The sequence below is a fragment of the Pongo abelii genome, chromosome 14, assembly GCF_028885655.2.
Source record: "Pongo abelii isolate AG06213 chromosome 14, NHGRI_mPonAbe1-v2.0_pri, whole genome shotgun sequence".
Classification (NCBI taxonomy): domain Eukaryota; kingdom Metazoa; phylum Chordata; class Mammalia; order Primates; family Hominidae; genus Pongo; species Pongo abelii.
Window position 1 is genome coordinate 31,495,639 of NC_071999.2, and position 22,271 is coordinate 31,517,909.

Sequence of the window (22,271 nt, forward strand, 5' to 3'; positions counted from 1 at the left end):
TGATCCGCCTGCCTCAGCCTCCCAAAGTGCTGGGATTACAGGCGGGAGCCACTGCACCTGACCTAGTATAAACTCTTAATGTGGTGTTGGAGTCTGTTAATATTTTATTTCAGAATTTGGCATTAATATTCATATGTGATATTGGTTTGTAATGTTCCTATTTTGTGTGATCACAGTCAGGTTCAGTTATTAATATTACACTTGATTTATAAAAAAGGATTTGGGAATATTTTTTCATGTTTAAAAAAATTGTAATATTGGGATTATCTGGTTTGTATAGGTTTGTTAGACTTGCCTCTTGATACCATCTGGGTTTCTTGGGGGAGGGTAGTTTGATAACTTTTTTTCAGTTCTTCTATGGAATTTAGTTGGCCTAAGCTTTCTATCTCTATGGGTGTCCATTTGGGTAAACTCTGTTTTCCTATGAAATTATCCATTTCATCTAGGCTTTTAAATTCATTTCTGTAGAGGTGTACAGAGTACTTACTTTCCTGTGATTAATATATTTTATCTTTTTGTATTTGTGCATTTGCTCATTTTTCCTTGATAAACTTAGATTGTGCTTTATTTCAGTTTTTTCTTGGTGGTAAAATATACATAACATTAAGTTTATGGTTTTAACCATTTTTAAGTGCATAGTTCATTTTATCCTTTGATGTGCTGAAGCTTTTTAATTTGATGCAATCCCATTTGTTTATTTTTGCTTTTGTTTCCTTGATTACTACTTTAAATGTGTTCTATGGACTCTGATGTATAGCTTCTCATTATCTCTCAGAAATTCAGTCATTTGTTTGTATATCCCTTTTCACCCAAGAGTTGTATAAATTTTTAGGTGGAAAGGCTTTTTTGTTCTTAATTTCTAGTTTTATTTTTCTTGGTTTAATTACTAGTATTATTATTTTTGTATATTTTACTGATATGGATACAGAAAAGTCTACATCAGAAGTATAGTTGAATTTTCACAAAATAATTCATCCATGAAACCAGCACTCAGACCATTCCCAGAACTTTAGAAGGCCTCACATTCCCTTCATCTCATGCCCACCCTCTCCAAAGGTAACCACTAAGTTGACTTCTAATATTGAGTTTTGTCTGCTTTTGAACTTTACAGAAATACAATCATTATTATGTAGTTTTGTTTTTAAATCTTGCATTCAACAAGTTTTGTTAAATTCATCTGTTATTTTTGCTGTATAATTTTCCATTGTATAACTGTACCACTGTTCATTTGTCCACCTCTCCTTATAGTATTTGTATCATTTTCAGTGTTTTGTATTTCTAGTTTTGTTTTTGCACTGTGATCAGAGGATATTTTTTGTGATTTTTCATTTTATGAACATAGTAATGATTTCTTTGTGCCTTAACATAATTTTCTGTGAGTGTTTAAGAAGCTATATTCTCTGTTACCAGAGTGTAGTGCTGTCTCTCTCTATATATATACAGAAAAACTACTTTGTTGGTTATACTGTTGAAATCATTTATATCTTTTTTTTCCTATGCTCTGCTTTGTATCAAGTAGTGTGTTTTATTTATGGTGTGTTTCTTATTTATTTACTCTTGGATCAGCCTTAATTTGTTATTTAGTTCATAGAGATTAATAATGTATTCTGCATTGTGAAATTAAGTTTTAGTATTTAAAAGTAGTTAGGTCTATTCAGATAACTTTTGTCTTAATTTTTTTTTTGTCTAATTATTTTTATTTACCTGGTAAATTTTTGTTCCTTTATTTTTAGCGTTTTTGAATCACTGCATTTTAAGTATGTCTCTTATATACAGCATAGTCTTTGCTTTCTAAGCAAATTTGAAAATATCTTTCTTTTAATAAACAAGTTAAGCTCATTCATATTAATTGTTATAACTGATAGGTTTGTTCTCAGTTCTGTCATTGTGTTAAATTACTGTCTGTATTTTGGTATATTTACTCTGTTCATTTATTGTTTGATGTGTTTTTCTTAATTTACAAAATTCTTTTGATATCAGGAAGGTGGGACTAAGTTTTTCTTCTAATAGTACCATTGAATTAGTACCTTTTGTAGTACCTTAACCCTTTCTTCTTTTTTTGTTTTGGAGATGGAGTCTCGCTCTGTCACCCAGGCTGGAGTGCAGTGGTGCGATCTCGGCTCACTGCAAGCTCCACCTCCTGGGTTCACACCATTCTCCTGCTTCAGCCTCCGGAGTAGCTGGGACTACAGGCGCCTGCCACCACGCCCGGCTAATTTTTTGTATTTTTAGTAGAGACGGGGTTACACTGTGTTAGCCAGGATGGTCTCGATCTCCTGACCTTGTGACCCGCCCACCTTGGCCTCCCAAAGTGCTGGGATTACAGGCGTGAGCCACCGTGCCTGGCCAACCCCTTCTTATTTTTAACCTATTGCTGGGATTACAGGCGTGAGCCACCGTGCCTGGCCAACTCCTTCTTATTTTTAACTTATCTTTTTACTGTCTTGTATGCTACTTTTAAAAGGCATCTTTTCCTTCTCATCTGTTCACCATACAATCACCTATGATTGTATGGCTTTTTTTTCTTTCCTTTTTCTCTTCCCTTTCCTCCCATTATTTCAGTTGCATTTTCAAATTTTTTCAGGACATATACAGTTTATGTATAATTTTTCTGTCATGTTTTTATTCTTAGTTCTACAGTTAAATACATAAAATGCTCACTTTGTGACCAGTCCTTTTGCTTACGTTTCTTTAGTCATCCCTTGTTTTAGATGGAGCTCAAGCCCGGATGTTCCATTGAATGTAATGTATCAGTGTCTCTCCTGTGCATCTAGAATTGTATTAGTTGTATAATGTTCTTGGCAGAACCGAGAACATAGCCTGTGGTCCAGATGATGAACCTGGTTTGAGAAAGGGATTAGAACCCTCAGGAAAGATACATGTGTAAGCATTTTGTGAGTTCTTGCTTGTTCATAGTTTTTTTATTAGCCTCATTAGTTGAAGGACAGGTTGGCTTGATATACAATCCTTTTTACTGAGCTTCTTTTCTTATTTTTGGTATTTATTTATTTGAGACAGGTTCTCACCCTTAAGCTTTTTGAGAATGATTTTCTACTAGTCTTGCTTTCTATGTTGCTTTGCTAAGTCTGATGCCAGGCTGATTCATTCTCTGATATCATTCTCTGATATCTTTTAGCATGGAGGCCTTGAAGATATCTTTCATATGCGTAAAGTCTAATAGTTTACTACGTTACATTTTTGGGGTAGTTTGTTCTTGGTCAGTTTTCCCCAGTTGGTTCTTAAAATGTGTAGATTCAGGTCTTTTATTTTCAGAAAGTTTTCTTAGAGTATTATTTTAAATATTCTCTTTTAGTGTTTTGAATATCTTCTTCCAGAGTTTGATGTATATGTATCTTGGAGGTATATGTATTTCTAATTATATGAATATTTGACCTTCTTTGCCTAATTTCTGTTTTATTCACTTCAACTTTGACCCTTTATACTTCTTTTGAAATTTCACTTTCTTATGGTTGTTTTTCTACTTTTCCTCAATGCCCTTTGTAAAATTTTCATTTGAATCTATTATTCTCCCTTGGACATCTTAATTCCTTCTCTACTATGACTTTTTCTTTCTTTTGTTTCTTTCCTGGGTTCAAGCCACTCCTGTTTCATTACTTTCTTTTTTTTTCCTTTTCTATTGTTACTCTTCTTGGGGTCTTGAACTGTAAGAGGTCCTGGAACATAAATTTGAGAATTGTTGCCTCATGCAGTAGTGGTTTACGTGGGGAATTTCAGAAGTACTGATGCCTTTGACCTAGCCTCAGAAATTGCGATGGTCTGAAGTGGTACGTGGGCTTTGAAAATTTTAAATGATAGCCAGGAGATTGTAATGTTTGGGAACTTCACTGAGATATAGTTTGGAGTGTGGTACATCATGTGCTTATGTAACTTATGTACTTACTATCTCAAAAAGGATCTAAGTCAGTGGTTCCCAAGTTTTCAGAAAAGAGTCATCTGAAGATTATATTCATTTTTCATAGTTTGTTGTTAGTATGTAGAATTACAGTTAACTTTAAAAATAACTTTATTGTGGAACAATAATAGACTCATTGGAAATGCAAAAATAGTTCACAGAGGTTCTATGTATTCTTTACCCAGCTTCCTCCAGTGGTAACATCCTACATAACTATAGTATAATATCAGAACCGCCCTTTTGGCTCTCTGAGCAGCACCATGGCTGTTGGCAAGAACAAACGCCTTACGAAAGGAGGCAAAAAGGGAGCCAAGAAGAAAGTGGTTGATCCATTTTCTAAGAAAGATTGGTATGATGTGAAAGCACCTGCTGTGTTCAATATAAGGAATATTGGAAAGATGCTAGTCACCAGGACCCAAGGAAACAAAATTGCATCTGATGGCCTCAAGGGTCATGTGTTTGAAGTGAGTCTTGCTGATTTGCAGAATGATGAGATTGCATTTAGAAAATTCAAGCCGATTACTGAAGATGTTCAGGGCAAAAACTTCCCAACTTCCTTGACATGGATCTTACCCGTGACAAAATGTGTTCCATGGTCAAAAAATGGCAGACAGTGATTGAAGCTCATGTTGATGTCAAGACTACCGATGGTTACTTGCTTTGTCTGTTCTGTGTTGGTTTTCCTAAAAAAAAATGTAACAATCGGATATGGAAAACCTTTTATGCTCAGCACCAACAGGTCCTCCAAATCCGGAAGAATATGATGGAAATCAAGACCCGGGAGGTGCAGAAAAATGACTTGAAAAAAGTGGTCAATAAATTGATTCCAGACAGCATTGGAAAAGACATAGAAAAGGCTTGCCAATCCATTTATCCTCTCCATGATGTCTTCGTTAGAAAAGTAAAAATGCTGAAGAAGCCCAAGTTTGAATTGGGAAAACTCATGGAGCTTGAAGGCAGTAGTTCTGGAAAAGCCACTGGGAGCAAGACAGGTGCTAAAGTTGAATGAGCTGATGGATATGGACCACCAGTCCAAGAATCTGTTTAAAGTTCAGACTTATAATAATGGCAAGTAAAAAGTCCTATTTGTGGGGGAAAAAAAAATCAAAACCAGGAAATTGACATTGGTACAATCTGCAGACCTTATTCAGATTTCACTAGTTTATACATGCACTCAGTTGTGTAGTTTTGTGCAATTTAATCATGTGTATAGATTCATGTAATCACTACCACATCAAGTTACAGAACTGTTCCATCAGCACAGAGGAACTCCCTTAGGTTTCCTCTTTGTAGTCACTACAGTTGATTTCTTTATATTAATTTGTATCATGTGACTTTGTTGAATTTGTCTTTTAATTCTAGTAGTTTTATTGTGGATTCCTTAGACTTTTTTTATGTATAGCATCATAAAATGTGGTAATCATGAAATTGACTAGCAAGACAATTTTACCTCTTTTCCAATCTAGATACTTTCTCCTCCTTTTCCCCCTTCTTTTCTTTCCTCCTGCCTTATTGCACTGGATAGAACTTCTTTACAATATTGCGTAGAAATTATAAGATTAGATATTCCTCCCTTGTTCCTGATTTCGGGGGAAAGCATTCAGTCCTTCAACATTAAGCGTGTTGTTAGTTGTTTTCTTGTGGACGACTTATCAGGTTGAGGAAGTTTTCTTCTAAGTCTAGGAGTTTTTAATCACTGTGATAAGTTTAATATAGTTGCTATCTTAGCATTCATTTTAGGCCTAACATAAATTGTTTGTAATTCAGTCATGCCCTGTCACCTTTGGCCTAGTTAGAACTTCCCCTCCCTGCAGTTGTTTGCAATATGGCCTACTTGTGCCTCATCTCACTGACCCAAAATGCAACACACCATGAGCTGCCGACCACAGTAAAACCTAATGGTCAGCCTCAGAAGTCATGTGAATAAGTTCCCGTTCACATTTGTTTTCTTTAACCAATTCACAAGAAGGAAAGCATAAGGAATAATGTCCCTTAAAGGTGTAGTTCCACAGTTCTTATTTCTCCCTCTCCCTCCTGCTCCTTCCCTCTCCTGTCTCAGGACCTCCTGTCTGTCTCTGTTTGGCACTCTAACCTCTCTGGGACCTATGAGTAATAAACTTCTTTTGTTTCATGTATTTTGCCTTAGCTTCCTCATTGTGTCTCCATTAACACACACATACTGTATTGTTCTTGATATCATTTAACATCTTTTCTTTAACAAATCAACAGTCATGAATGGATATTGGATTTTGGGAAATGCTTTTTCTATTGAAATGATCATGTGATTTTGTCCTTTATGATAGTAGTTATTATATTGATTTTTGGAGATTAAGCCAATCTTATATTCTTGGGATACATTTCCTTTTTTTTTTTTTTTTTTTTTTTTTTGTAGGTCCGGGTCTTGCTCTGTCGCCCAGGCTGGAGTGCAGTGGTGCAGTCATAGCTCACTGTAACCCCAAACTCTGGGCTCAGGTGAGCCTCCCACCTCAGCCTCCTGAGTAGCTTGGACTATTGGTGTGTGCCACTAGGACCGGCTAATTTTTTAAGTTTTTTTTTAGAGATGGGGTCTTGCTATGCTGCTGAGGCTGGTCTTGAAGTCCTGGCTTCAAGTGATCCCCTTGCCTTAAGGAGAGAGAAACTAGATTAAAATACAAAAGTAAATATCCAAGCCTAGAGAAGGGGAAAGATAGTGATGATTATTATTAACAAATTAATTATAGTAATTATTATTTTTTGCTTACCATTAGTTAATTTTGGATAGCAGACAAATACATTCAAATATTTTAATTGTCCACGAAATATATAGGTGGGTAGTCTGGTTCTAGACACATGTTAAACTGAAGTGCCAAGGACAGGAAGTAAGGTTGAAAGTAGTGGCATTCTTTTACTGAAAAGACATTTACTTTTTGGGTTGTTTTGCAGGTATAATGGTATCTCACCTACATTGTCACTTTGCCTAGTTTACTATTTTGTTTTTTGTTTCAGTGAATTCCTGAAAGAGAAAAAAGAAACAACATGATTCTCTCTGTAACAGCCCCCCGGACCCCCTCACCCAGTGTTCAGCATGATATAGACCCTTGTGTTTACCCTTTTTTTAAAACCAGGAGATGGCGCTCCTGGTGTTTGGTGTGAGCACTGATTATGCTTGGTTATCAGAAATGAATGAACTGGCAAGGGAAATGAATAAATGAGCTCAGAGAAAGCAAAACTGAATCATGCTGAAGATGCTTTCTAGGTTGATTGTATTTCTGAAACCTTAAATCAAGCTTGTCCAACCTATGGCCCATGGGCTGCATATGGCCCAGAATGGCTTTGAATGCAGCCCAACACAAATTTGTAAATTTTCTTAGAACATTACGAGATTTTTTTGTGATTTATTTATTATTTACTTATTTTTAGCTCATCAGCTGTCATTAGTGTTAGTGTTAGTGTATTTTATGTGTGGCCCAAGGCAATTATTCTTCTTCCAGTGTGGCCCAGGGAAGCCAAAAGATTGGACACCCCTGCCTTAGATATTGAAAATTAGAGGTGCCTGCATTTCCAGTAATTAAGACAATTCTTACTGTGCATTTTCTGCTTTCCATTATCTTTCATTAAAAAAATCTCTAACTTTTACCTTTTAGAATATTAGGATAGAATCTTATTAATATGAATACGTCCAAAAGTTGGCTTTTGTGGTTTTCTTTTGTCAGAAGTGCCATAGGATAATATAACTTAAAACACATACAGTTTTCTGCTTCTCTCAAGATGTTCAGTTCTTCTTCAGAAACACCTGAATGAATGGTGCTAAACTTTCCATGGGCTTTGTCTAAAACTCGACGAGCATTAGATTAATATTTCTTTTGTAGGTTCAATTAGCATTCAAGTATGATTCCTAAAGTATTGGATTTCATATGTTATTTTTTGTTGCTTGTTGATATTTTGGTTTTATTTTGGGGGCTGCCTAATTCTCAGGTCAAATTATTTCTGGTAGTTTTGAAATTTCTTTTTTCTTTCCTTTTTTTTTTTTTTTTTTTGAGACAGAGTTTTTGCTCTTGTTGCCCAGACTGGAGTGCGATGGCACGATCTTGGCTCACCTCAAACTCCGTCTCCCGGGTTCAAGCGATTCTCCTGCCTCAGCCTCCCGAGTAGCTGGGATTACAGGCGTGTGCCACCACACCCGGCTAATTTTGTATTTTTAGTAGAGATGGAGTTTCTCCGTGTTGGTCAGGTTGGTCTCGAGCTCCCAACCTCAGGTGATCTGCCCAACTCGGCCTCCCAAAGTGTTGGGATTACAGGCGTGAGCCACTGCACTCAGCATAAATTTCTTTTTTTTTTTTAAGGCAAGGTCACACTCCTGTCACCCAGGCTGGGATGCAGTGGTACAATCTTGGCTCACTGCAAGCTTGACTTCTGGGATCAGTTGATCCCCCCACCTCAGCCTCCCGAGTAGCTAAGATTACAGGCATGTACCACCATGCCTGGCTAATTTTTTGTATTTTTAGAAGAGATGGGGTTTCGCCATGTTGCCCAGGCTGGTCTTGAACTCCTGAGCCCAAGTGATCTGCCTGTCTTGGCCTCCCAAAATGCTGGGATTATAGGTGTGAGCCACTATACCTGGTCAAATTTCTTTTTTTTAAGATTATTTTGAAAGTATTGGTTGTGATAAAATGAGGAAACCATATGTGAATGGATGGAATGTGGTTTCTTTTCCTAAGTTGAATAGAATTTGATTAATCTGACTATCCTCAGAAGATTTTGCAAATTTCATTTAAATTTAAGTTAACAGAATTTCTGAGGTAGTAATCTGAGGAGTTAACCTAGACCAGCCAATTTTTTTTTTTTTTTTTTACAGTTGAATGAATAGAAATCCAGAAAAGTTTGAGTTGAGCAAGGCATTTTGATCTATTTCCCCACAGAAATCAGTGGGAAAACTTTCACTTTTGTTCCAATCAGAGCAACTCCCTTTTAGCTGTTTAGTGTTTTGATGAAAGTTTTATTTTAAGAAAAGGTTCTGCTTTAAAAAAAAAAAGTTACAAAACCACTGCTTTTAAGGGGAAGGGATCCCAAATAAGTATGTTATGAGTGGAAAGCTATCAGAGGCTCTTGGCTTTTTTAAAAAATTAGCGCCTACTAGAGAGTCTTTCCTTGACAGTCATTTGCTATAAACTAGGCTTTGATATGATCAGAATAGAAGGCATCATTTGGAGTCTCATAATACAGAGGAAAATAAAGTGATTCTTCAGCCTTTGCTTTGGCATAGAATGTTACCAGGTATGGACTTAACTATGTTTGCTGAAATTATTTTCAGGTTTTAGAGTCAGGAATGAAGGAACATTCCTTGAGTATTTGATAGATTTGTGGTTTATAGACAGTAAATTGTATAATCCATGAGCTTCCTCTTTAGAAGTTCTTGAACCAAATTTATGGTTCACTGTAAGCCAGTGTATAGGATTTAAAAGGATGCGTCTTTGCATGAGTCTGATTTCTAACTCATTTGATACTTCTTTTTCACTTCCAATAAATGTTATCTTGCTTTCTGAACAAAGTAGGTTATATATAAATGCAATTACATGTGGATGGTTCCTGACTATACCTACACCCTTGTGTAGGTTTCAGGCTCTGACTGGATGCTCTGTTGCCTCTAAGACCTGATGGGACAGGTCAGGAGCAGGGGCTTTGGGGCCAGACTGATTTGTGTTCAAATCTTGACTCTGTTGTTTATTAGCTGTGTGATTCGGGGACATTTCTTAACTTCTGTGATCCTTGATTTCCTCATCTAAAAAAGAAAGCTGGGCTGGGCACGGTGGCTCACACCTGTAATCCTAGCACTTTGGGAGGCCAAGGTGGGCGGATTGCCTGAGCTCAGGAGTTCGAGAACAGCCTGGGCAACACAGTGAAAACCCTGTCTCTACTAAAATACAAAAAATTAGCTAGGTGTGGTGGTGTGCACCTATAGTCCCAGTTACTTGGGAGGCTGAGGCAAGGAGAATTGCTTGAACCCAGGAGGTGGAGGTTGCAGTGAGCCGAGATCATACCACTACACTCTAGCCTGGGTGACCGAGTGAGACTCCGTCTCAAAAAAAAAAAAAAAAAAGCCTACCTCACAGCAGTGTTGTACTTAAAGAGTATACTTAAGTAAGAGAATGTAAATAATAAATAAAGTGCTTAGTACTGTACCGAGAATAGAAAATTTCCCAGTAACTGGCAGAGTAAAGAAAGCAGCAATAGAGAGAAAATCCCTAAGAAACCTTCAGATCTGTATGTGTGTTTTGAGACCATACCTTGGAAGAGAGGGCAGAAACAATGTAGGTCCCTTTTTCCAGCTATTAACATATATTCTAATAGGATAGATACCTTGAGAGAATAATTAGTCAATAAGAAAGATAATGACAGGCACCTCTATGGATGCTTAAAATGGGGGCAGAAAGAAATTAATGCTAAGGTGGTAATTTGAAGCCTAGGGTCTTAGTGGAAAGATAGCAACAGCCATGGTAAAGCAGTTTGGACAGTTACTGTGGATAGCATCTATCAGTTTTGATAAGAGTACATGTTTGCATAATGATTTATGGGTTAAGTGTTTTTAGTTATGTGATCTCATTTGATGTATACAACACTATGAGGTGGCTTATTATTCAGATGACACTGGTCACATGGGGACAAGTTCCAAAGGGAGCAAGCAAGGACAGAAAAAACGATTATTTTCCGTAATGGTTGAGAAACAGAAAGGTTCTTATGGTCACAAATGGCAAGTGAACAGTAAAGCTGGTTCAAGAAATCCTGATTCTAGTCTAGGGCTCCTTCTCCTATAGTGTTTATTATTTTGTTTTTACTCAAAATGGAAGTACTTAAAGATGCAGAGTAGTTCATAATTAGAGTAGGCAGAAGTGGGGGTGAAGCTAAGAGTCGAAGGCTCCTTAAGCCCAAGTAGGAGTTATTTTCTGCTAGGTAGTGTCTTTCATTGAAAATTCCTTATTTCATTGAAAATTCCTTATTTCATTGAAAAATGTTTTAAATTATGAATTTGATTATATTACTTGTTATTTCTTTGGACCATTTTTCAGAAGAATAACCCTGAGCACACTCCGCTATGGTGTTTGTACTTTACCCTCTGTATTTAATTTCTAGAACATCCTTTTCCAACACTTCTTTAAGCCTCGACCATCTTTTGAAGCCACTCTAGCTTTGTTGGAGTTTGCTTTGTGATCAGGAGGCTACCTAAGCCTGTTTCAGTCTCTTCAAATAGCCACAGCAGCGGCAGATAGTAACAGGAGTCAGAAGTGTGGTTGCCACTCAAGTAGCCCAAAAAGATTTGCAGTGCAGAAGCCGAAATGGCTTACCACAGATGTGATCCACTTAAAAAGGTTCTGAAAACTCAATTCAGTGAAGTGTGTTTGGGTTCAGTGCATTGGACCTGTGACTTCCTGTAATGTTTACTTAACCCCCTAACTTCTAAGTGGTACCTCCCCCACCTCCCTGGAGGGGAAAAAGATTCGCAATTGGTTTTGCAGGATTATGGAGATCAAACAAGCATCTAACAAAGACTCTTCCTTCCAGGTACCTCTTTCTCTCTTCCCTCTCATCGTAGATTAATCACTTAGTTGCAAGGGACCAGTAAATTAACAGAATGGTGAACCATGGTGAACCTTTTCCTTTTCTTGCTGCTTTTGCTGGATGACTAGTGGTTTCTGCTGGAACACAGATGAACCATCTCAAGGTTATGAAAATTCCTGACTGTGGCAGATGTGAAAGAGTGTCTTTTTAATTCCCGGGAAATACTAAGACTTCTTCTCTAAGGTGCTTATTTGTAAAGTAAAAAGGTGACCTTAATTTCCAGTGCTGTGCAGTGAACATAATTTTTGTGGAAACTAGTCCTAGGATTTGAAATGAAGACTATATGGTCTCTGTTAATCTGTATTGATAAACGCACTGCACTTTATTGAGAGTTCTGGTCGTTAACCAGTGGAATTACTAGTATTATAGAAATTTATTAAGGATGGCTTATTGGAGTTGACTTGTAATTTCAGTCATTTCTTTGTAATTACCAGGCAAAAGATGATTTGTCTTGAGTTTAATTATTTCTGTAAGTTAAAATAAGGAATTTGTAAAGCATTCCTCAGTTTTATGTTCAGTTATCTAGGAAACATTCACAGGCAGCAAAGAAAGATGTGAGATAATTATTCAGAAATTTTAGTTGCTAGTGGTTGTGTGTTGAAGGCATATACGTGACAAGCAGTTTTGGAATTTCTTGCAAAGTCAGTATTGCCCTGTAGATTGACCTTACAGAAAGTCCTTATTGTGTGTTTCAAAGTCTTCTTTGTAAATTGAAATAGGAAAACTGTTGTTGCTCTGCTGATAGTTCTGATAACTCCTGCTAACTAAATAGTCAAGGGAGTGGAAGAATACAGCCAGCATTCCATCATCTGGAAGGAAAGTAGTGAGGTGGCAGATCCCCGCCTGACTCAGCTTTCACCATGGCATAAATAATATCATTTTCCCAAGCAATACTGTGGAATGCAAAAAGAAAGAAATACGTAAAAAAAAAAAAAAAAGTGGACTGAGATGAAGAAAGCCAATTTATAGTTGTAATAAATAATATTTTGTGTCAAAATGGAAGAACAAATTGACAAGAACTTGGAGAAATACCAGCTATGGATAAAGGGAAATAAAAACGATGGAAATCCAGATGGGATAGAACTAAAGATCCAAATGTAAACAGCAGCTGTTTACATTAATTATCTTGTGGATGGAGTCCCTCACTGAGCTGATATGCTGTTACATCAGTGCTTTCAGGTTTTGGGTTGAATCACAGGTATGCCTACACACTTGCTTTGATAAAAATCATATGGTTAGCTGTGCTTTCCTTAATAGTGATAAGTTAAATAACTATAAGTTTACTATACTCAGTCATATGGAGAGATTTGAAGACTGAAGCATAATTCTGTGTTACTGCTAGTTGGTAAGCAGATGTCCCTACCTCATGGTCTCTTAGACTAAGTTAGATTGTAAGCCTCTGGAAGGCAGAAGACTGTTCTTCATCTCAGGTTTGGCATAATGCCTTTCATATAGTAGGGGCTCAGAAATCTCTGTTGATGTTATAAACTTGATAAGTGTTCACTGCCGAACCTGCATGTTGGTGGTGAGACCATATAATCCCAGAGCAAGGCTAGAAAAACCTTTTGACTTGTATTGCTTTGCTCTATCTTCTGCTAAAATTAAACTATAAACCCCCCAAATGCATAATAAAAACCCTTGCCTTGCTGTGTGGCTGACAGTTTCTAATGTGAGTGGAGGTAATAGCTGAGGTTGGTGCTATAGAAAACTTACCTGATAGGCCGAGGAAAGAAAGGTTTAAGGCTATTACCATGGATTCTGTTAGATGACTTGATTTTTACTGTATTAAAAGCTTCCTTTCCAGTGATTTGGGATTGCATGGAATAGAGTGCTGTACTTGGGTGTCACAGAACCCTGGGTTTGTGGATAGAATTATGATGCCCCAAAAAGACCTCATTTGATATATAATCTTGATTTTGTTTATAGAGTTTTCTGTAATAAAGTAATATTTGATTTTTTCAAGTAGTTTAATATTTGACCTTTATTGTTTTTCAATAATGTTTTGAAAGACGTTTTCTTCTTCAAGATTGTTAAAATTTTTTTGTGTGTTTCTTTTTGCTCTTTATTGGTTTTATTTTGCACATTTTTGCTGTTAATACATCTGAAACTTCTTTTGGTATAAGGGGTAAAGTGAGGACTCAATTTGATTTTTTTCTCCTAATGAGTATCCAGTTGTTATAATAGCATTTAACCAATAACTCTTACCCTAGGGATTTAAAATGTCGCATCCATCTTATACTGAGTTCCTATATATACTGTCAGTTTCTGCATTTTCTAGTCTATTCCATTATAGGTTTATTTATTCACACTATTTTAATTATTGAAGCTTTATAATGTTTTAATATCTGAGAGGGGATGTTCTCTACCCTTATTCTTCTTTTTCAGAATTGTCTTGTCTGTCTTTGTTTGCTTTTCTATAAGAACTTTCAAGTAAGCTTGTCTAGTTCCTAAGAGAATTGTCAGGGATACTCAAGAAACACCTGCCCTCCGTGATCAATTCTAAGAGCCCCATCTGTATTATAAATCTGGAGACTGGGTTTTAGACCTTATTCTGACATTAACTGGCTCTGTAATAAAAAGATTAAATTCATGTTTTACTATTTTATAGATGTTTGCAGGTGCTTTTAAGAGAGTTATTTTGTACTGACAATTTTTTTGGTTTCTGTATTTTCATCACTAAATAGAGCTATTTTAAAAATCCTCAATTTCAGTCTGGTCAACATGGCGAAACCCTGTCTTTACCAAAAATACAAAAAATTAGCCAGGTGTGGTGGCACACACCTGTAGTCCTGGCTACTTGGGAGGCTGAGGTGGGTGGATCACTTGAGCCTGGGAGGTGGAGATTGCAGTGAACCAGGATCGTGTCACTGAACTCCAGGCTGGGCGACAGACTAAGACCCTGCCTCAAAAAAAAAAAAAAAAAAAAAAAAAAAAAGGAAGAATCCTCAGTTTTCTTTTTAAAAAGAATCCTCAGTTTTTTTGCTTTTTTTTTTTGGTTGGTTGGTTGTTTGTGTTTTAGTATTGCAGAGGGGACCTCATACTTGGAAAAATTGGAAACAGCTGAATTAGAGTTCCCTAAACTCTTTTTTTTTTTTTTTTGTGAAAATTCAATTCTAAATAAATAAAAGGTGGTGTATCATCAATCCAATCAAGGATTGAATTTAAATCTTTGTGGCCTCTGAAAGGGCTACTCAGTGGAGGGAAACTACAGAAATGGCTCTTGGCAAGATCATTTGTCTGTTTCTTTTCCTCTATAACCAGTTGGTGTTTTGAAAGGAAGCATATTGTCTAGATATTCAGAGTTCTCTAAAAACAGGATAGGGGAGTATTATTTTTGAAGTATGTAGCATGATTGTATCTTCAGCACAATTAAGTGCTTTGAAAGCTTAAGTTATTTGTGCTGTCATAATTGACTATTATGATTGAAATAAGTATGTATATCTTCTTTGCTTTTTGAATGTTGTTAGATTGAGAGCTGCTGGACAGAATGATGGGTTCATGGGAGAAGACAATCAAGGGGGTGGTAATTCTCTAAAGTCAAACTTGACATTTTGAAGGGCACATCCGATCTGTAGCTTGTATAATTTTGTAACAAATTGGAAAATAATGTAACAAATGAAGAGGAAAAATTGGTCTTCATCTGTTGGTGAATGTCAGTCACTATTAAATTAAAATGAGTTTTTAAAATGAAGAGACCAAAAGTTTTTTTTGTCTCTTTTGGAAAATTACATTGAGGATTCATTGATTTATGATTGCTATAGGACTTAAAAAAAAAAAAACACTAAAAAATCCAAAACCAAACCCTAAAGAAAAGTTTACCAGCAACTCCATAATCCCATCAAGAATAATATTCTGAAGTAGAGGGCAAGGTTCGGAATTTGTTGACTCTAGTTACACAAGACTCAGTCTATTAAATAACTGTAAATAATGTTCTTAAGCAGAAGTAAATATGATAATCAGATAAGCTGATAGAAATTACTATTCTTCAAATCAGAAAGATGAGAAGGAAGGTTAGGAAAAACAAGAATATAAGCAGAAAATAACCCTAGAGTGTCAGTTTGAAAAATTCAGAGTGGGAGTTGGTTTATTTAATCCTCAAATGCTGTTTTTTGTATGCTAAATAGAAATAGAGGCAGGATAACTTAATGTGATGTGAGGTTTATGTTTTCACTGTTTAAAAACACAACATGACCAGACCAAATCAGAACCACAGAGTCCCAATTCCAGATTTCTGGGAGGGAAACCTGGCCCATTTTAGGTAGTGTCTGTCTCCATTCAGTCAGCTGTGGCCAGGAGGTTGGGGTAAGAGATTAAACCCTACTCGTGATTTTACCAAAGTCAAATAGTATCCCCAAATCGGCTTCTGTTTCAGTTATCATCACAGAGTACATTTTAGGAAATGTGTATATATTTTTCTTCTGGATTCTAATTTGATCTTGTCGAACCTTTTGTAGTTTTAAAATGTGTAACAGTTTACTTCCACCAGTAAAGTGTCAGACAGTACCTGTGTCCCTCCTCATCCTGGCCAACATCGGGATTTTTCATGTGTTTAATCTTTGCTCATCTAACAAGTTAAAATGGTATGGCATTGCAGCTCTAATTTGTATTTCTTCTATAATTTATTTATTTATTTTTTTAAGACAGTCTCACTCTGTCACCCAGGCTGGAGTGCAGTGGCATGATTATGGCTTCCTGCAGCCTTGACCTCCTGGGCTCAAGTGATTCTCCCACCTCAGCCTCCCAAGTGGCTGGGGCCACAGGCACACACCACCACACCCAGCTATTTTTTTTTTTTTTTTTTTTTGGTAGAGATGGCGTTTTACCATGTTGCCCAGGCTAGTCTCGAACTCTTGGGCTCAAATGACCCTCTTGCCTTAGTCTCTCAAAGTGCTGGGATTATAGGCACGAGCTACTGTGCCTGGCCCTGTATTTCTTTATATTGCTTGAGGTTGAGCATTCTTCCATGTCTGCTTTTCAAATACTCAGTAGATGGATAGTTACTTGGTTCCTTTCTGTTTTTGTTCAACCAAATAGGTGGACTGTAGGGCGTTTTGTGTTTTGTGAGAGTATTAGTTTGGAAGAAGTTTCAACTTGTTCTATCAGACATGAAGTTTAGCACTAAAAATGGTTCCTCTCAGAACTGGGTAATGTGGAGTAGGGGGGGCAGTGCCTGGAGAGCATTGAAGGAAGAAGTGGCCACTGAACATGGTGTCATGTTGCGAATTGCTGTGATTGCAAGATATCAGAACTTTACTGCAAATTGAGCCCAGCAGGGATGGACAACCATATGGCTTAGAAAGTGACTTATGTAGGCAAGTGGTAAAGTCTTACTGAGGTTTAGTGATGCCAGCCTGATGTGGCATTGTCAATAGATGCATTTGTATGAGGAGTCTTGCTGTTTTGGCTTTAGTTGAATGTTAAGAATAAAATAGGTACCATGTTAATACTTTTAGAATGATTTTTGACTATATCTAGTACTTAAAGCTTTTCTTTAGTTATTTCTCCAAAGCGCAACAGAGTTTGGCAGATTTATATGTGAACTTAAAATAAAATGAAAGATAATGCTGTTAGTGTAGGCTGGGGTGTAGGTTACCTTCTGCCTCTGAGGGAATGTTAGACCTCATGCTTTGGATTGTTTTGAACAGAGGTAAACATACTCAATTTGACTAGATGTATCTGTAGATTTTAATGTTAGTGAGCGGTGCCATCCTGCTTCTTGTGTTAGTTTCTTGAATGGCCACCCCCCATTGCTGGACTTATGCCAGGGCAGATGAAGGTTCACCTCATGAGCTCAGTGTACAGGAAGGAATGGAAAACATGAACATGCTTTTGCTTTTCTATGTGTAACTTCCCCTTCCCCTTTGAAACCAATTCTTTTGAAAGCTGCAACTGAAGACCCATATCTGAATAGCATTCTAACAGTATTTCTCATTAATATGCTTTGTCAGTCCTCAGTTTGTAAGACATTGTCAGAATGTTCTTGGTTTGAAGCCTGGATGCTTTCATTTCCCATCGCGTTAATTTCCATCCTGTTAATTTTTTATTCGTGACCCTCTGCTGAGAAGCCCCCCCAACACCTGTTAAATCACAGAGAAAAAAGTGAAATTTGTGTTATTTTTAGTTATTTCTGTACTAATAAGATTGCCACCTCTTACTCTTTGTAAAAATGTAACATGGTATTTACTTTAACTTCAGTAATAGTTTTGAATTTTGACCTTTTTTTATTTGAGAAAAAAGAAACCCGAAAGAAGGTGGAAAATAGATTATTTGGTTAAAATTTCTTTCTTTTTCTCTTTAAATGTCTTTCCTCCTACAGATGTCACCTTTAAATGTGAGTCTTAAACCAGAAGTTTGCCCTATAAATCTGCTCACAAAAGTAATCTGGATGGGATTTAAGCACAGGCAGATCTCAATGAGATTGTTAGGTGAGATCACCAAGGGAGGGCACACAGAGAAAGGGTCCAAATCAATATGTCAAAAGTCTGCTAAGCTGATATTTCTCTGCGTTCTTCTATGCAAAATGTGGGAATGAAATGCCACATACACATTTCATCCTTTCAGCAGTGAGTTATTGCACACCTACTGTGTTCCATGCACTGAGCTGGGCACTGGGACACATCAGTGAACAAAACCTCAAAAAAATCCCTGCCCTCACAAAGCTGACATTTTAATGGGAGAATTGGGCAGTAAAGGAGACAAATTAATAAATTATTCACACATAGCATATTAGAAGATAATAGATGGTAATGGAGAGAACAAAATCATTTAAAAAGGGTAAGGAGGTTCAGGACTTGCAGTTTTAATTGGGGTGAGGCAGAAGTAATATTTGGGCAGAGATTTGAAGGAGGTGTGAGGGACTGAGCCACGGAGGTGTAGGTGGGTGGGGAGGAACATTCCAGGAGAGATGGTAGCAAGTGCAAAGGTCTTGGTGGGCTGCTCTCTAGTGTGTGTGTTCAGGGAGGAGACCTGCAGTAGAGTGAGGGGGAGAGAGGGAGAGAGTAAGAGATGAGGGCAGAGTGGTTAGGGGAGGGAAGGAAGCAGGTCATGTGGCTCTGTTAGGTCATCGTAAAGGTTTTAGATTTTCATCACACCATGTGTGCTGAACGGCCACCAGAGGGTTTGAAATGGAAGAGAGATGTGATCCAACTTCTTTGACGGAAGTGCTCTAGCTTCTCAGGAAAACAGTCTGTTGGGGAACAGAGAGTAAAGTGGAGACCAGCCGGGAGGCTTGGGTGAGGATGCAAGCAATTGAGGTGGGGGAAGCAGTAGGATTTTGATGTATTTAGAAGGTGGAAACACTAGTAGGATTTACTGGTGGATCTGACAGTGAGGGAGGGAAATTAAGGATGCCCAGGGTTTTTGACTTGAGCAGCTGAGATATGGGGTTACCATGAACTGAGGAGGGAGACTATGAGCTCTAGATTGCTGGGGGACGTCAGGAGTTCAATTTTGGGCATGTTATATTTCATATTAGTGCTGTGTATTGGACATCCACGTGAAGATACTGAGTTAGCTGTTGGGTATACAGTTTCAAAGTTAATGGAAGTGGTCTGGGCTGGAGATGGGAATTTGGGAGTTGTCAGGATATATGTGGCATTTAAAACCATGAGATCAGGAAAGGAGGGAGTCGGAATAGAGAAGAGAAAAAGGTCTGAGGACTGAGTTGTAGGTTCTTGAGTTCGGGGATGCTTTAGGAATGGCTGGGCACTGGTGACTATTACTTGGTCACCGGTTAAGGTACTTGCATCCCTGCTAGGCTCACTGTGGTGTGTTAATCCCAGTGCACTCAGCTGTTGCTTCAGAATGGATATCTAACTGGAGAAGATACTACGTAGTCATTCAAAAGGACCTCAAAGGAGCAGGCGAGGTTTTTTTTTTTTTTTTTTTTTGCTTTCTACCACAGTGATTCTAGATTATTTTGGGCTTTGCTTGATTTCTGGACCAATAAGCTTTGCTGAACTGCAGTTTTAATGAACTTCATGATATCACCAACCTCTACAAAGTGATTTACTTAACTAATCTCTAATAATAAAATATTTCACCCTGACAGCTGACTTTTTAAGAAGCATATGATTAATAGTAGTTTTAGTAATATTTAATTTTCAGGAAAGATTCCAGAATATTGGAAATATTTTTGTTTTTTTGAGGGAGTGAATCTGTTTTATTTATGAATTTTATGGTAATTTTACCTTACAGTGTGTCTTAGTTCAGGCTGCATAACAAAATACCACAGACTGTGTAGCTTTAACAACAGAGATTTATTTTCTCATAGTTCTGGAGGCTATGAAGTCCACGAACACAGTTCCAGCAGGGTTCAGTTCCTGGTGAGGGCCATCTTTCCGGTTTACCTGCGAGTTCTTTGTCCTCAGATGGCCTTTCTTCTGAGTGGGTGCAGAGAGTGTGAGTTTGGTGTCTCTTCTTCTAAGGCCATAGGTCCCATAGGATCCAGGTCCCACCCTGTGACCTCATGTAACCTTAATTACCACTATAAAGGCTCTATCTCCAAATGCATCACATTAGGGATGGGCGCTTCCACATGATTTTGGTGGATTATATACAATTCAGTGTATAATACAATCTCTTAATTTCTCTACCCCTAATATGAAGACATTCTTATCAGTGTCTTGTCAGTTGTCTGTTCCAGGGTAATTTTTTCAGGATAAATGTCATTGAGCTGTGTATGCATGTGCCTGTCTCTGTGGGTTAAGCATACATGGGTTATTTTCTAAGGTCATTTCTGTAATGATACACAACTTGTGGCAATATTTACAGTGATTTTCTTCACAAATGTTTTTGCACAAATGTTTAAGCAGTCTAATATTTTTATTTCAGGAATTGGTTTTTGAGTTTCTGTAGCATTTGAGTACTGTTTCTAGGGGATGTTAACGATTTTAAGGGAGTCCCTGCCATGCAATATTGGTTCAGTGAATGGATGAATAAACTTAGGTGAATGTATGTGGGTGGGGAGTGTGGGCATTGTACTGTAATGAAAGTGGAAATGTAAAAAATATCATCTTAGCTTGTTTATGGAAGGGTCATTTATCTTGAAAATTTTCTACCTTTAGCATTACTGAGGAATTCATTTTGGTCCAAACCGACTTGGCAGAAGCATGGGCTTCCCTCAGCATACTGCTTGCCGGTGCCTCCTGGGTTTTTTGGTTTGAGGGTGAGAAAGATGAAAGGTTATGAAAGTTCTGTCTTGTGAATATGCTGAAGGTCAAATCATAAAGTGCCCAAACACTCTGTTTATAATTTCACCTTTATTTTTCTAGGCCATTGACCAAGCCACCTGAAATTTGCTGTGTTTTAAATTATTGTTATTATTATTTACTGTTAATCTTGTGCTTTATGTCTTTAAAATTTAACTTCAGGTATTTTTATATAATTGATAATATTCTTTTGTCACTGTTTTGTGTGCCTTAGCATTTATTTCATGTCATATTTTCTTGCAGATTTATTTATTTGCTCTTTTTGAGTCACATTCCAGTAGAATCCAAGGTCCATAAAAACAAGGAATTGTCTGCCTTTTACTGCATTTTATATTCAGCACTTAGGTACTAGCATATAGTAGGTATCCAATAAATATTCTTGCATAAATAAATCCTATAGACACTACTTTGTATGCTTTTCCATTTAGTGTCATGTCAGAAAAATGTTATCACATAATTAACAAGTCTTCTAAAATACTGCATAGGTCATTGCATAATAATTTATAGATCTAACATAGTTTGCTTTAAATCAGTTCCTTCCTTTGGCTGATTTAGTTGCTTCTGTGTTTTATTACATACATAACACTGAAGGGAACATCTTCGTGTATAAATCTTTGTCCACATTTGTGTTCATTCCTTTATTCATATATTACTGTATTACTAGAAGAAGAATTAGTTACATTGATTTAGGTAATTTAAGGCTCTTAACATATAATGACAACAAAAGTATTCCAATTTATACTTTTTAAAGTATAAATTTTCAAAGGGCCTTTTTCTCCTGGAATTTCATTCTCAATACTATTTTCTTCTCATTTTGTATTTACTCCTCTTGGCCATACCATCAAATGCTCTTCTATTCTAGTCCTTCAGTTCCAGTGAGGGCTAGTTTATGGCCTCTGCTCCAAGCTCTAACTCTGCATTTGTTAGATATCTGGTGGTTCCCCCTGAACCTCAAGATCACCATCTCCAAAAGTGTAATTATTTTTCCATCAAAACCTGCTCCTTGCTGTTCTCTTCCCTTTTGAGATAAATGAAGGTAAAATCTTTTCAGCACTCAAGCTGGAATTGTGGGAGTGATTGTCAGTTCCTCCCTTTCTTCTTGATCCTCAGCTAACTTGTATATGCCCTTTGACTCTTGCGCTCCTGGCTGCAGCCATGGCCTAAGCTTACTACCGTTTCCTTTCTGGACTGTTGTATTACTGCCCTGTTGTAGCTCCTATATCACTTTCCCCATGTACATCATTCATACTGCCAAAGTTACCTCCCTGGAATGCCTGTTTTCTATTCCCTTCCTAAGTAAATTAAGTTCCTTCCAACTCTCCCGGTTACCTGTAGATCCTCCTTATTTAACAGGGGCTCTGTGTGCTCTGCCTGTCCTTCCCCAGTCTGCCTTCTGTCATTTCCTGGGGATTTTTCTTCCTCCTCCTTCTTGGGTATCTTGAGCTTTTGGAGCTTCACATGTATGTCTTCCTCGTTGACTCCTCTGTGGCTGCTCTGTGGCAGACTTCTTTGCCTAGAATACTGTCCCTCAGTTGTTCATTTAACATTCATCTTCA

At 37.3% G+C, this 22,271-nt stretch overlaps 1 protein-coding gene and 1 pseudogene across 3 annotated transcripts in view; both read left to right on the top strand.

Moving 5' to 3' along the window:
* The window catches only part of WASF3 (WASP family member 3), a 131,180-nt gene that overhangs the window by 15,141 nt on the left and 93,768 nt on the right, over window positions 1-22,271 (top strand). The gene's annotated exons all lie outside the window — the stretch shown is intronic.
* Window positions 1,934-6,258, top strand: LOC129049455 (small ribosomal subunit protein eS1-like; annotated as a pseudogene).